A 16,151-nucleotide genomic window follows, 5' to 3' on the forward strand; every position below is an offset into this window, starting at 1 on the left:
GTTAAAGAACTCCCTCAAAGTCATATAGGTATGAGTAACGGACTCATAACATAAAACCAGTAGATCAAATTCCTGAGCTTTCTTCTTCAACTGCTACATCATTGACATTTTATCCCCAAAGAATCATTCACAATATCCTATTACTGATCTATAGCACACAGATTTTCAGTGGTGGAAGGACCAGTGACAAAAGAAATGCCACTGATGATCAGCAGGAATAGTTTTGTAGGTTGTCTTCTACACAGTTTATGATTTTAAAGGATGTACAATCCATTTTCTAAAAAAAATATTTATTGATTTATTTTACAGAGAGAATGCACAAGTGCAAACAGGGGGAGGGGCAGAGAGAAACAGATTAAATCCTCCAGCCGACTCCCCGCTGAGCGTGGAGCCCCAACAGCAGAGCTCAGTCCCAGGACCCTGAGGTCATGACCTGAGCCGAAATCAAGAGTCTGTTGCTCAACTGACTGAGCCACCCAGGTGCCCCCAACACACCATCCATTTTAAATTTGTCTGGAATTTTTGAAGGATATTTCTAAAGCTGTTTTTTGATTAACACCAAAAAGTATGTCATTTATGGGGGAAGAAAATAAATATCTTAAATCATCTATGACAAGCCATTGTAGTGTCATGAATAAAAGTACTGCATTTGACATAAAAAGTCATGGGATCAAATTGCACTTTTGCCACCTAACCATGCAGCCATCCTGGGCAAGACAGTGAGTCTCACTGAGGCTCTCTTTCCTCTAAAATATGTCTGCTTCTCATGATTGTAATGAATGTTAAATGAGATAATATATGAGAAAACATCTGGTGCTTAGAAGATGCTCAGTAAAGGTCATTTGATAATAATCATTGCCAATTATTGAGTCCTTAGTTAAGTACCAGTAATAGCCACTTCGGTGAGTAGAAGCTTCGTGCGTTGCTTTCCACAGATTGCAAATAAGGGCACAAAGGATCTTTTTGCCTTGTAGTTCATCTGATGAACTCTGGACTCCTCCAGGATGATGCTGTGAGCATGTAATGGTGGCAGTGTGGGCTATTTATGGGCTGGTTTACATTTCTGGTCTCTGGGGTTTTTGGTTTGAGGAGGGCAGAGGGGTCGGTTTCTGTTTTGCTATTGCTGTTTGTTTGCTTCCTTCCATTAAATGGCACTGCATCAGTCTTCTGTGTTCCCCAAAGGAGGAAAGTCCATGATAGCACAGTACTTTCCCAGTTCAAGGCCATCGCCCTCTCATGGCAAAGCACATAATGTGTAGACAGCTGTGGAGAGCTCCTCGTCAGGAGAAAGATGGCTGTCCTGGGTGTCTCACCTAAGGTCTTAACTCACCCTACAGGCTTCTGGGGTTGCGTGCTGCTATAGCCTTCAGTCCTGCTACCGAGGCTGCCAGTGTCTCAAATGCATCTTGGCCCCTGCATTTCGATGCAGTAGTATGCCTTCTTAGCCAAATAAATGCATGCTGCCTATAACGCTCAATGCCAGTACATCAAAATCTTTCCTTACATGAACTTTATTTTCCTGACAAAAATGTATTTTTTTTATTCCTACGTCTTAATTATCAAGAAATCTTTCAATCCAGACTCTTTCAGAAAAAAAAAAAAAAAAAGAAGGCTCTAAGAAGCCCAATGTTAGAATAAGGAAAATTACAAGTTATAGCGGAAGGCATTTTAGTTCATAAAGACAACAGAGGAAGAACCACAAGAGTTTTAAAAGACTTTGTCCCTCCACTTCAATTAGCCTCGTTTTCTTTGTTTAGGACACCAATCTCAGCCTCACTTGTTCATTCCTTCAGCATGTAGATATTGGGGATCTATCATGTGCCAAGTCCTGTGCTTGACACTCCTGCATTCATGACCTACAGCTGAAAGGCATAGAAACCAATGAAAAGCCATTTGGAGTATAAATGTATGAACAAAGTTAAGAACCCCCTTTCTTCTTTAGCTTCAAAAGGGAAGCCACTTTTGAGCATTTTTCATGCCGGTCAAGGTGTTCCAAGTCTCCTCGAGGGCCAGTGTCCTCTTACAATATGCCCATCTTCATTCAGCAAAGGTTCTCACACAAGGATAATAAATTCGAACCCATCCCACTCATTAGGTGCCAAAAAAGTGGTAAGTCAGCACATTAATAAACATATTTCAGACATTCAACACATATATATAAATGTAAAAAACAGTAAGCTCTCTTTTAACTGGTATTCTTTCAACTAAAATTATTGTGAAATTTTAACTCTGTTGCCAAAGAGATGCAATTGATACTGATGGTCCTAGAAATGACACTGAGAGATCCTGAGGTCCTGGAATAGAGTCAGGTACTTTATTTCCAACAAATGCTTGTTGGATGAGTAGTCTCTGAATCACTGAGAAAAAATAAATTATCCTGAGCTGAGTTTTAGAATTGAAATATATTTAATGTACATTTCCATAACCTAGAATTCTACTTTCTGAAAACTTCAGCCTACAGAACACCACAAAAGACAAAAAGTAAGTCAAACATACTCAGTGGTTAAAAGAGAGTGGTCATGAAGGTTCATACTCATAATCCATCACATGAACTCCTCACTTCAAAACTCTTTGTTTCCGCTTTACAAATCATTCTAATGAATTTGGTTCTCCGAGTACTGAGAAGAGAGCTGACATGAGGTATCTAACTAGAATAGGGAGAGGGACTGCAACAAGTAAATGCACATCCATAGAAGCATGGAGCCTAGCAATAAAGGGAGAGCAGGAGAAACTATAAAGACAGAAGTGTTTTTAAAGCATGATGGCATTCGCTGAGGAGCCAAGTAGCCATATAGCCTTAGGAAGTTTCTGAGGGAATCATTGAATCAAGGCTGAATATAATTATTGACATATTTAGTAGTGTCTTTTAAGAATTAAGGAAATTTCGTATTTTTAAATAGATCATATTAAAACATATTTGGCTCCTCAGAGATGTAAAAATATCAGCTTTTGGAAACATTTAATTATCCAAACTCTCTCATTCTCCAGTTTTGGGAAAGTTGAGGTTATTCTAATAGACCTGAGTGTGTAAGCACATACACACACACTTATGCATATAATTATATGAAGTAGAAATTCATGTTAAGCTAGAAAACCTCATGTCCCTAACATGCAGTATAACGGATTATTAACTTTTTGGTTGTCAGCTTCCAATAAAAGCATGATCAAAGTGGTTACCTGGAATCCAAAACCTTGAGTTCATGCTTTCTTTTCATCTACTGCAGCCGAGACCAGGGAAATTACCTCACTGCTTAGTGACTCAATTTATCTATTTGTATAATGAGAAAAACAAAAGCTTACCTCACAAGGGTCTGGTGGACTTTGTTCCCGTTTCAAAGCTTGGAAATGCTTAATATAAATCCCAATAATAGCCTGGTTTGGGGTTGTTATTTTTTAAGCAAACACCCCTCAAGGAAAAGATGCAAACTGGTCTTTCCTTGCTTTTCTTTCCTTACAAGCCTTCCTTTCCAAAGATCACCACAAAGAAACAAAGAGCCAAACACACTGACTCATGTCTTTTTCTAATAGTGTTGTGGTCAATTTGCTCCCGCATAAAAAACTAGTAGTGCAGCTTTGAACTCTGGGTTTTGGAAGGCCAAGAGTGGAAAAACGTCTTTAGCAGCAAGAACGGCACATTCCAAATCCGTCCAGTGTTAGGAAAGTCCGTTGGGCGTGCAGTTCCCATCGAAGCCTTTGCTGCTATCAAACTTTCTGACAGAAGAAGGGACTGAACTTTGCCTTTTGATGAAATGGTGAGTCGGGTATTTTTTGTCCCGTCAGATGCTACTCATTCGAGCCTTAAGATGATTTCTCAGTTCATACTTGCCTTTAGGACAAAGGGGAGAATGGTGTAATTTGGTGCCTGGAAAAGCTGGCTCCATCCTTCTTGGGGAGGAAAACTTCTACATGGTTCGGAAAGCTAAAGGTGCCCTGAGAGTCTCCGTGGGGATTTCTGATACCCTAGTTGGTTATTACATTCCATCATTGTCATGCTTTCTGTTTTCTTTGGATGTTGCTCTCTTAAAGTCTGTCACCATCTAATAGAGTCATGTAACTCCATAGTCTACGAAAGTACATTCACGATCTGAAATACGTAGGTACATAAGTCTTGGTACATTTCTAAGCGGCTAGCACCATTCTTTGGCTCCTAAGATTGAGCAGCTGGCTTATCCTACATATCATCCAGTTGAAGAATTTATCTCAGTACTAAAATCTTACCACCTAAAGCGCTTGAAGGACATATCGGGTGTCTTCACTCTTTTCTCCCTGGCAGGAAATTTCCATAAAAACCCACTACACATCTCACCTGCAGACCATCCTGTCCTTTGCTCCTTCCCTCCTGCTACAGTGGAAGAGATATTTCTCACATCTTCCCTGGGTGCTTCTCATCCACCCCTCCTGCCTTCTGGGGACTTCACTCTGAATCATTTGCACCATCTGCCTAGTGCAGCTGCAGTGCTCTTTTTCAACACAGCCCAGATTGTGACTCACCTCTGCTTAAAATCTTTCAGAGGTATTTCATGGCCCTCAAATTAGAGCCCAAACTCTATCACAGGATTTACAATGTCTCTTGTGGTCTAGGCCTGCCCATCTTTCCAGATCCATTCCTTGTCTTGCCTCCTGCTGTCACCAACCCCACTCTACAGTCAGATTTCTCCTAAAGTGCCATAGCTCTTCTATTTTAGGGCTTTCATCCACACCGTTCTTTCTGCCTTCTCATCACCTCCTAAACCTGATCATTTCCAGAAGACTTCCTCGACCCCCGAATTGGATTAGTTGACCTGGATATACACTCTTACATTGTCCCAACGCCTCTCTATGGCACCTAACACTCTCACTGCAACTGTTTCATTAACTGACTGTCTCTTCGACTGGTCTGTAAAGGCTGTTATGGCCTGAGCCCATCTGTCTTCTAACCAGTGTGTCCCCAGCACAGAAGTCTGAAACTTGAGTACAGATATTCAATAGTTGTTGAATGGAAGAATGAATGAAGGACACATAAATGATAGAGAAGCACAGATAAGGGGCAAGGTAGCAGATCCAAGTATCAACCAGAGTTCTAGAAAAGAAGAGTGGTCAAAAGTCTGGCCAAAGAAGTCAGAAATCAAAAAGTCTTTAGCAACCAGCATTGCAAGGTAGGAATAAAAGGTCTAAGACAGGCCCTTAGCAATAATGTACCGTAAGCAAAAACTGATAGTCACAATCCCTGGCCAGTCTCTCATCCTCATCTTGGGCAAAGTTTCCCAGAGCTTGTCATGCATGTTCCAAGGACTACCTGCATCATGATTCCACACCCCTCAACCAGTCCTACTGACTCAGGATCTCGGGGTGCCAGAAATGTACATTTCTAAACAGCATCCCAGGGGATACTTAGGCACCTTAAGGTTCTAGGCTTGAAGTCGGGATAATTACAATAGCTAGTCGAATAGGGAAAACAAGAATAAGAAACAAAATCCTTCCCCAGTGGTGGCTAACTCAGTACTGTGAGCCCCCAGTTGCTCTCTGTGTGGTATATGAATCATGTAGAAGGACACCTTTGACCTGGCTCATCCACAATGAGCTAATGCATAGCTGTCTCATTGTTGGCCCTTAGAAGTTCCAGTAAGAATCATATGAATGGGGAGAGGGCTGTTTTCATGGCACTTTACTCATTATTTTCCCACTTAATTTTTCTCTGTGACCTACCTTCTCCTGTTTGAGGCATAGCCCAGTAGAATCCATCTATGCATTCTGTCTGGACTAATGAATATTTAAACAACATTCAATAAAACAGTATTTCCTCATCCATGACCTGGACAAAGCACTAATAATAAATAATTATGAAAAATTCATTGTAAGCTATTACTCCTGAGAAAAACAAAAATGTCCCTTTTATCCCCATTGAGCCTGTGGTTTTAAAGCCCTTTCCAATTATGCATTATTGTCAAAGAAAAATAATTAGATATGGCTGACTGAAAAAAAAAACATCTAGAAAGTTCTATCTGAGGAAAAGAGGCTCACCTCAAACCAACATTTCCTGTTTTGATCTTATGTTCCAAGCAGTTTCATTTTTTCCTTTAGGTTTTACATACAGTTTTGTCATTTATGGGCAGGCTTGTAATCTGTCATGCTCACAACGAGTCCAGAATAAGCATTGATTTTTGTTACTATTCTATTATTTATAGCTTAAGATTACTCTTCACCTTTCTCCCAAGACTCTGTTCTGGCCATTTGATGTCAGTACACTGCACCTTAAGTCTTTGATAAACCAAAATGTATGTGATGTGGGCAGAAAATAAACTACATCTTGACTTTCCCAAAGTTGTTTGAATCAAATTTTTTAAGTATAATTGAGAACATATTTTTACAAGCAAATAGAGCCAATAAACTAGAAAAGTTGTATGGAAGCACCAGGCCCCACTTCTCTGCTCTTTAATAAAGTGCAGTAGAGATCCTTAGGAACTATGAGACACTTGTGTTCCAGCACAGAATCACACAGGGGGAAGTGCTCCTCCACAAACACGGTTCATCTGTCACAAGTGCTTTGCGCAAAGCTTAGCAGGGAAAGAGGAGGAAACACGTAAGGGCACCATGACTTTCTCTAACCTTCCTAATGTCATACAGGTAGTATGATTGAAGGGGGGAGAACCTCACTGCCTTTGTCCCTCTCTGGTCCCCAGATGTAAAACCCTGATTGTTTTCCTATTATTAGTATTTTTAAAAATATAACTACAAAGGAAATAGCCTCCTGGACCAGATCCCTTCCTCAGTTGCAGTGACACAAGTCCCACCAAATCTGTGGGACACTCTTGCCCTTCATCCCATATCAGATATTTCAGTAAGGTTGGCCTTTCTGGCCCCTGAAACTAGAAGTCAATAGTGCTACAGTGGGGCTGGCAATGAGAAAGGATTCTGGGCTAAGACATTGAATCCTTGGAATACACTGAATCATCTGGCATACTAGCTTCTCCTATAATTTCTCTAGCTATGAATTGGAGTGGATTTATTTACTCAATTTATAAAATGGCACCATTCATTAAAATAAATCACTTGAGGTAAAAGAACTGATTATAGAGCTTTTAGTCAAAGTAAAGTAAAAGCTTTTAACTCTAGGCCTGGGGGCAGAACCCAATGTCTGAGTTATAGTTTTTTACTGTATGTATGTGTTAAAGTTCTAAGGGACATGATTTGACCCAAATTTGTTGAATCACTAACCATGATGTAACAGGCCCTTACTGTTTGAAGAACACAGTGGCTATGTATAAAAATACCCTTTTCACTGTCTATGTCAATTTTTAAAATCTCTTAGGCAGTGCTGACAAGGGAATGGAGATGAGGGAAGAGTCATACATTGGTAAGAGCCTAATTCAGTACAATTTCCAGAAGTTGAAATGATAATTCCACCCAAGAATCTATCCTACAGAAAATACTCATGTGTTTGCTTTAAGACATAAGAATAATGATGTTCATCAAAAGATAGAATCAATAGAGTGAGAAGGCAACCTATAGATTGGGAGAAAACATTTCTAAATCATATATTTGATAAGGGGCTATTGGCCAGAGAACCACTACAACTGAACAACCACAGAAACAATAAAATTTTTAATGAGCAAAAGACGTGAATAGTTATTTCTCTAAAGAAGACACAAATAGCCAACAAGTACGTGCATGACAAGATGGTCAACATTACTAATCATTAAGAGACTGCAAATCAAAACCACAGTGATGTACCACCTCATACTCATTAGCATATCTAGTATTTTCAAAAAATAAAACAGAAAATAACAAATATTGGTGAGGATGTGGAGAAATCAGAACCTATGCACTTTTGGTGGCATGTAATATGGCAAAGCCCCTGTGGAAAACAGTATAGCAGTTCCTCAAGAAATTAAAACTAGAATTGCTGTAGGACTCAGAAACTCCACCTCTGAGTAAATACCCAAAATAATTAAAGTCATGGTCTCAAAGATACATTTTACACCCATGTTACATAGCAGCACTATTCATTCACAATAGACAAAAGATGGAAGTAACCTCAGTTATTGATGGAGGGATAAAAGGATAAACAGAAGGTGGTACATACACACGATGGAATATTATCCATCCTTAAAAAGGAAAAAAATTCTCACACATGCTATAACATGGATGAAACTGGAAGACGTTATGCTAAGTGAAACAAGCCAGCCACAAAATGACAAATGTTGTATGATTCCACTTATATGAGATACCTAAAATAGTCAAATTCATAGGGACATAAAGAAGAATGGTGGTTGCCAGGGACTGCAGAAGATGGGGAATGGAGAGTTATTGTTTAATGGGTATAAAACAACAGTTTTGTAAGATGAAAAGAGTTCTGATTGACTGCACACCAATATGAATGTACTTAATACTACTGAACTAAACAGTTAAAAATGGTTAAAGTGGTAAATTTTATGTTGTATTTTACCACAATTTAAAAAAAATGTGTTGATTATAGTAATAGAAACCATTGAGAAGAGGTTGTGATAATACAGGTTTTAACTTAAAAGAACATACAGGGGGGATCCCTGGGTGGCGCAGCGGTTTGGCGCCTGCCTTTGGCCCAGGGCGCGATCCTGGAGACCCGGGATCGAATCCCACATCGGGCTCCCGGTACATGGAGCCTGCTTCTCCCTCTGCTTATGTCTCTGCCTCTCTCTCTCTCTCTCTCTCTCTCTCTCTGTGACTATCATAAATAAATAAACATTAAAAAAAAAAAAAGAACATACAGGATCTATGTTTTGAATCAAAAAGCAATTTTTAGGACATGATTATAATGACTGTATTAGTTTGCTAGGGCTGCCATAACAAAGTACCACAAACTGAGTGACTCAGAACAATAGAAATGTATTGTCTCACAGTTCTAGAGGCCAGAAGGCCAAGACCAAGATGTCCAAAAAGTTAGCTCTTTTGGAAGGCTGTGAGGAAGGACATGTTCCATGCCTCTGTACTAGCTTCTAATGGTTTTCTGGCAATTTTTTAGCATTCCTTTGCTTGTAGATGATGCATCATCCCAGTTTCTCCCTTTATCTTCACATGGTATCCTCCTTGTGTCCATGTTGAACTCTGTGTCCAAATTTCCCCTTTGTATAAATAAGGACACCAGTTGTGTTGGATTAGGGGCTCACCCTACTCCAATATGACCTCATTTTAACTAATTATATGCAGCAAACTTATTTCCAAATAAGGTCACATTCCAAGGTGTTGGGAGTTAGGAGCTCAACACATGAATTTGGGGAAGACACGAGTCAACCCATAACAATGATGTCATTGTATATGAATTATATGCAGGACTGGATGGTACACATCAAACCGCTAATTTGACTTGCCCCCTGGGAAATGGGGAGTGAGGAGAGTGGGTGAGCAGTACTTACCCTCTTATCTCCACACTTTTGAATGGCTTGAAAAGTGTTCAACAAGTATGTATAACTATTGCAAATTCAATAAAGCAACCTAAAAGCTTTTAAGACACCTTACAGATGTCCATCAAAGTATATATCAGGCTGCCTTGGAGATAAGTGGGAACAGCAACAATTGGGTGACCCAAAATTCTTAGAATACTTTCGGCATATCAGTGTACAAAGCAGTAATGTTCACCTAAAAAAGGCTGTGAGTCAGTGGCAGAGTGGAAATAGCATTGCACTAGGGGTCCAGAGAGCCAGATGGAGTTCCATTTCTGGCACTAGCTAGCCATGTGACCTTATGTTCTTAACTACACTGGCATTTGTATTTTTATCTTTAAATATGTATGTAAATTTCAGACCTGCACTACCTGTCCTACATTTATGCGGATCTGACTGAAACAGGTATGTTGTGCATTTGACTGAGCCTAAAAGTAGCCAACCATCACTTCTCCTAGACAATGACCTGGACATAGGAGGTCATTGATCTGATCTGTGTGCTTGAAGAACAGCGTTTAGATGTTATCCAATCATCAGCCTGATTGATGGCAGACTTACTCTTCCATTCTGCCTCTGCAAAGAGGCTTTGCCACTTCCACTATTGCTAAGGGAAGGGCAAGTTCCACCACAGACCCATATGACAAACAGAGCTGAACTCTTCAAACCTGTGTCACTCTTCTAGAGCTTCTCTTCATTCCTCCATTCAATCGGGAAATAATTATTAAGTACTCACTATAATAAACCAGGACTATACCAGGCCCTCAGACTTAATGATCAGAATAACAAATAATGCCCTTATTCAGTTCCATTAAGGTCAAGAAAACAATGTGAAATGTGTTTTTGGTAAAGGAATTATACTGTGTACTGGGGTGGGGGAGCTGTCTGCTTTCTGTGTAAGGAGCTTCTAACGAAGACTTAAAATATTTTTCAAAGGCTTCTCTTCATAGAATGGCATCAACTCACCTTTGAAATCATGGGGTAAGTTTACCTACTACTCACTGGCTTTCCAACAAGTCTGTCTTCCAGTTGTCTCTGTGGCTGCTGGAGAAGGGCATGGCTCAAGCAGGGAGTAACCAAGCCACTGTGGTTCAGCTGCTCAAAGAGAAACAATGGCATCTGTGACCAATGTGTTCTAGCTGATTTTCACTCTAGGAAGGAGACTCTTCTCTGCTGAATCCAGGTACAAAGGGCTTCAGGTATTTGACCATAAGACCTGAGAATAATGAGAAATACCAATTCTTTCCTCATCAAAGTTAATATCTACTGTAAACTATGCCTCATTTTTACTCACCATTCCATTAAACACAAAGCATCCATTTGAAAGTCTTCAGACCACATGTTTATCCATTTCTCCAGGCATAGCACATACCAAGGTGATAGGGCTCACATCCCTTCTCTGTTTTCTCGAAGTCCCCTCAGAATTCTTGTATCCTGTCTTCATAATGTTTTTCTAACACTGAGTCACAGAGCTCAAGTAAATACAGTTGTTGTTGATTTTTTTTTTTTAGATTTATTTATTTTTAGAGAGAGCGCTCACTGGATCAGGGAAGGGGCAGAGAGAGAGGGAAAGAAAGAATCCTCAAGCAGACTTCCCACTAAGTGGGGAGCCTGACTTGCAGGCCTCAATCCCAGGACCCTGGGATCATGACCTGAGCTGAAATTCAGAGTTGGCCACCCAACCAACTGAGCCAATAGGCGCCCCATTGTTGATCAAAGTGGTGGTGACCATGTTTTATTTTGTCTTTTCACTGCAATATGCTTTATAAACTTACCAAATCCCAATTAAGTGGATGTCTGAGTCTTTGACCTTTAATTCTTATTTTCCAGCAATGACCATTGTCATTTTTTCCATAATTGATTTTTTAAAACATGAAAAACTTATACTAGAGGAAATAAGCTTGGTGAGAAAGGGATAAAGATGTTTAAGTTTTTTTTTTTTTTTTTTTTTTGCCCCCACAGAAAGGGATACACTTGGCTCCCTTACAGAAGCCAGGTTTCTTTGGAACTTCTAAAAATTTAGAATATTTTTAAAATTTTTCCCACTCACATTTTAAAAAAATAATTAGCTTAAGTTTTTTTTCCAAATCTTGCTTCCATTCTATAAATTCATCTACCAGTTTTTTATAAACAGTGCAAATTGCATCAAATTCATTGATTTGAAAATTCCAGGTTTCCCTTCTTGCAAACATTCTCAAGTTTCCCATGAGGTTCTTGGGGCCCCTCACTCTCTGGCCCCTGCTCACTGACCTTTGGGGAGTGGAAAGCATCCACCATCTTCTTCTCTCATGCAGGAAAAGCTTATCACCATGAACACTGACTTCCCCATGGGCTGATGATGTTCTCAGTTCCTACTTTCCCAACTTCTTGCACTTTCTCAGAGTAGGATTGGGATGAGGGCTGACAAGAAGGAGAAGAAATGAAAGTTTGATTACTCCACAGCTGATACTTCTGGGGCCACCTTAATAAGGCCACATTGGGGTGTGAGGATCAATTGGTGAATCTTTTTAGATTTACCACCTCTCTATTTCCAACTGGGACCCTACACATCAGTTTCCTTGCAACAGACAAGTCCCATCAACATCTTGTTCTTTGTCCTATAGAAAAGATTGTCTGTCTCTTATTCCCATCACTCAGAGCCTTGCATAGTGCCTTGTTCTGTAAGCAATGATGGAAACGCTCAACAAATACGTATTCTTACTAAGGAATTAGGTACTTGAGACAGTGACCAGAAATTCTAGACTTCAACCTGAAACCTGCTGAAATACGATTGTAGGTATCATGTCACAAATCCTGATGCAGTCACAGAGACCTCACACCTGGGAGGGAATTCCTAAATCCTAAACTCTTCACAGGGTTGTCTCAATGCTCTAATCATCAGAAAATCTCCCATATGGAGAAAAAACAGGGGCTGTGCTTTAAAAATGAAATGCATGCTCAGTGAGAAATTAAAAACAGAAGTATTTGATGAGACCAACTTTTATCTCTGTTTGAGCAAGCTCCTTAAGCTTCAAAATGTTTCCTTAGCTCCTGGAATCTAATGTCACCAGAGTCCCAGATGGGAAACATTTTGCCACAACTCATAATTCACAAGTAAGAATCCTCCTCCTTGGAATTTGATTCATATTGTGGGCCTTCTCACTGGGTCTTCTCCCTTTCTCAACTCAGATAAAGTATGGAGGTCCATGTGGTTTTACTTTCACATTCATGGTTTCAACAAACTTTTTTGGATCCTCACTGAACACATTAGATACATCCTTCTGTAATATATCCATTCAGAGAACAAAAACTCAGATCAGCGTGGAAGGTTTGGGGGAGGAGTGGATTTATCTAATTTTGGTAAATTTATCTAATTTATCTAATTTCAGCTTTCCATCAAAACTTGTTTCACATCCTTGTATAAACCAAATTTCCTCTCTGTACTTCTCTCATTCTCCCAGTAATAAGGATAACATCTTCTTTTCTCAAACAAGTGCCATAGCAACTAAAGAGAAAAATAGTTTTGGGGCACCTGGGTGGCTCAATTAGGTTAAGCATCCACCTTCGGCTCAGGTCATGATCTCAGGTTCCTGGGATGGAGCCCAGCATGGAATGCTCTGCTCAGCAGGAGCCTGCTTCTCCCTCTCTGTGTTCTCTCTCTCACTCTCTCTCAAATAAATAAATAAATAAGTAAATAAATACATCTTTTTTTCAAAAAAGAGAGAAAACTAGTTTTCAAACAAAACTTTGAGTATATGGAAGAAATCCTCTGGGTTCCATCAAAAATTTTGCAGTTAACATAAAAAAATTTACAATTAATTAAGATTGCAATTAATTTTGCAATTGACATCTTTGGCATGTTTTCACTTCCAGTCTTCATCTTCCTCATCTGTCAATGTAAGGCCAGGCTAACTGATTGTCCATTGATTGCTTATTTTGTACCAGGTTCCATGGAGAGCATTTATCATATGTTATTATTTTACCTTGTATTCGCGATAATGCTGTATGAAAGGAATTCTAACTATTTTATAGATGAAGAAGCAGATACAGGAAGTAACTTGCCCAGCACGTGGTGTAGCTAGTCAATGATAGAACCTGAATTCAAACCCTCATTCATTTGTTCTAAAGTCTTCGTTCTATGTGCCATGATATGTTATCACCTACTTGAGCTCTGTGCTCCCTAAACTACTATTCCTTCAGGTTCTAGTTCTGAGCCATGAAACTATTTCATTTCATTGCAAGAACATCATTGGTAAATTGTTATTGCTGGCTTTATACATAATAAAAATAGTATTTCTTAATATTTTGTAGCAATTGTTATGCTGTGAATGGTGGAGAAAAAAAATATCAAGAAGCTTCATCTTCTTTGACTTTTTCTTCCAAAGATTTTTCTAACTAAAAGAAAGGTTTTCTTCTTATTTTGAAGATCCCTCCAAGTAGAGAGTGTACAGCCTCCCTCAGAAGACCATCCTTACTCTTGGGAGAAAGTTTTTATCCGTCTGTGGCTCCCTTCTATTTTGATTAATTGTCAGTACTTTAGAGTGAATTTGATCATTGTTTCCTATTCTCTCATGAGGGGAAATAGTAGAACAGGATGCACTTAGGGGGAATTACAAAAATATTGTATTGAGACACCACAAGGAATGTTAATTCCTTCTTTCAATCACTGTTTAAGGGGTTGTCTGTACAGATTAAAATTAGAAGGAATGAAATGTCCATAGATGGACAGATGAGGAGCCCAAGTCTTACATAAAAGTGTTCTTCATTATCTATTCTTCTTGTTTTTTTGAAAATTTTTTCATGTGATGAGAACTTGTAAGATCTTCTCTTTTAACAACTTTCAAATATGCAGTATGGTATTAGTAACTACATCCCATGTACGTTACATCCCATGACTTATTTATTTTATAACTTGAAGTTTGTACGTTTTGACCCATTTAGCACACCCTCCACCCCCCATCACTGGCAACCACCAATCTGTGCTCTGTTGGCTATGCCTTCTTCTCTTCTTTTAAATAACAAAAATTCAATATAATCTGTGCCTGCTTTTTTGCCCTTGGAGAAATAACACTTAAGGAAGAGGGTGGAGAGGAAGGAAAGGTAGCTCAAACTGATAATTAACTGATTTAATCGCAAATTATCTAATGTGCTTATTAATAAGAATTATCTTTTCCATATGTGCTGCCCCAGAAAATGAAACATGTCTTGTCCATCATGATTTTCCTATCAGCTAAACACTCAGTGAAAGGGAAGAAACATTTGTAAAGATAGTACAGTAATTTTTTTAAAAATTAGAAATGAATGAGAATTTGTAGACCTCTTTTTTAACTTTGGCAAAGCTATTATAAATAGCATTTTTTAAAACCGTCTGGCTAAAGCAAAACAAATGTTTCCTGTCAGTATGGAAAAAGAAATTCCTGTCTAAAATTGTGTTATCGTGTTATCTGGCTTTTAGTCCACTTAATTAAGAAAGCTGTTAAATGTCATGCTTCATGTCATCAAATGCCCTTTTTAAAACTGATTTCAATTTTTCATGAGTACATTCCAGTTTTGTGTTTTCACATTTAATCCTTTATGGTTTTTTTTTTTAAGTAAAGTCACCATTTTTAAAAGTCAAAGATACACTAGTCTTGCCATAATTACTTTTTACACATCAGAGTTTTAAAAATACCCTAATAGAGAAATACATTGAGGACTAAGTCATCTACTAAAATATAACACAGCTTCACACATCTCATTAGTACTTAATTTAAAAAAAAAAAGATATGGAGACTGCTTGAGCTGAGTTGAGCTACATTAAGTCTAACCCTCTAATTTTTCACATAAAAAAAAAAACAAAGCTCAGAACTTGAATGAAATGAAGTTACAAGGTTGGTGGCAGGGAACCGAGTTTCTTTCTGCAAAGCCAGTGGATTTGCTTCACAACTACACTCTTCAAAAAATATTTATTAAGCAGCTACTATGTGCTAGATACTGTGTTTAGGTTCTGATGGTACAAAAGTAAACAACACGGGGCGTCCAGTCTGAAGAAGCTTATAATCTAATGAGAGAGTAAATCAATAAATTGATGATAAGTAAGTTTTAAGATTGTTACCTAAAGTTTTTAGGTTGTCAAGGTCAATGGGTTGTTGACAGGATTCAGTTCCTGTGGGCTGTTGGATTGAGGTCCTCAGTTTCTTGTTGACTATTATCCAAAGGCTACCTTAAATATCTTCCCAACAAGGCTGCTTCTTTTGTCAAAGAATGCAAGTCAAAAAGGTAACAGAACAGTTAAAAATATACCTGCCCTACGACCCAGCAATTGCACTGTTGGGGATTTACCCCAAAGATACAAATGCAATGAAACGCCGGGACACCTGCACCCCGATGTTTATAGCAGCAATGGCCACAATAGCCAAACTGTGGAAGGAGCCTCGGTGTCCAATGAAAGATGAATGGATAAAGAAGATGTGGTTTATGTATACAATGGAATATTACTCAGCTATTAGAAATGACAAATACCCACCATTTGCTTCAACGTGGATGGAACTGGAGGGTATTATGCTGAGTGAAGTAAGCCAGTCGGAGAAGGACAAACATTATATGTTCTCATTCATTTGGGGAATATAAATAATAGTGAAAGGGAATATAAGGGAAGGGGGAAGAAATGTGTGGGAAATATCAGAAAGGGAGACAGAACGTAAAGACTGCTAACTCTGGGAAATGAACTAGGGGTGGTAGAAGGGGAGGAGGGCGGGGGGTGGGAGTGAATGGGTGACGGGCACTGGGGGTTATTCT

The 16,151-nt window shown here is 39.0% G+C and overlaps 1 protein-coding gene and 1 long non-coding RNA gene across 8 annotated transcripts in view; one reads left to right on the forward strand and one right to left on the reverse strand.

Moving 5' to 3' along the window:
• CMSS1 (cms1 ribosomal small subunit homolog) overlaps positions 1-16,151 on the forward strand; it is a 142,434-nt gene that overhangs the window by 13,721 nt on the left and 112,562 nt on the right. The window lies entirely within an intron of this gene.
• Positions 1-16,151, reverse strand: part of LOC102151895 — a 124,063-nt gene that overhangs the window by 1,074 nt on the left and 106,838 nt on the right. For 6 of the 7 annotated variants that reach the window (XR_005383189.1, XR_005383187.1, XR_005383188.1 and 3 more), the window contains 3 exons: positions 11,646-11,795; positions 10,398-10,611; positions 3,301-3,826 (listed from right to left, as the gene is read on the reverse strand). This is a non-coding gene — a long non-coding RNA (uncharacterized LOC102151895). The remainder of the gene's footprint in view (positions 1-3,300; positions 3,827-10,397; positions 10,612-11,645; positions 11,796-16,151) is intronic. The other variant, XR_005383182.1, reaches the window with a different exon arrangement.

This window comes from Canis lupus, chromosome 33 (genome assembly GCF_011100685.1).
Source record: "Canis lupus familiaris isolate Mischka breed German Shepherd chromosome 33, alternate assembly UU_Cfam_GSD_1.0, whole genome shotgun sequence".
Taxonomy (NCBI): Eukaryota; Metazoa; Chordata; class Mammalia; order Carnivora; family Canidae; genus Canis; species Canis lupus.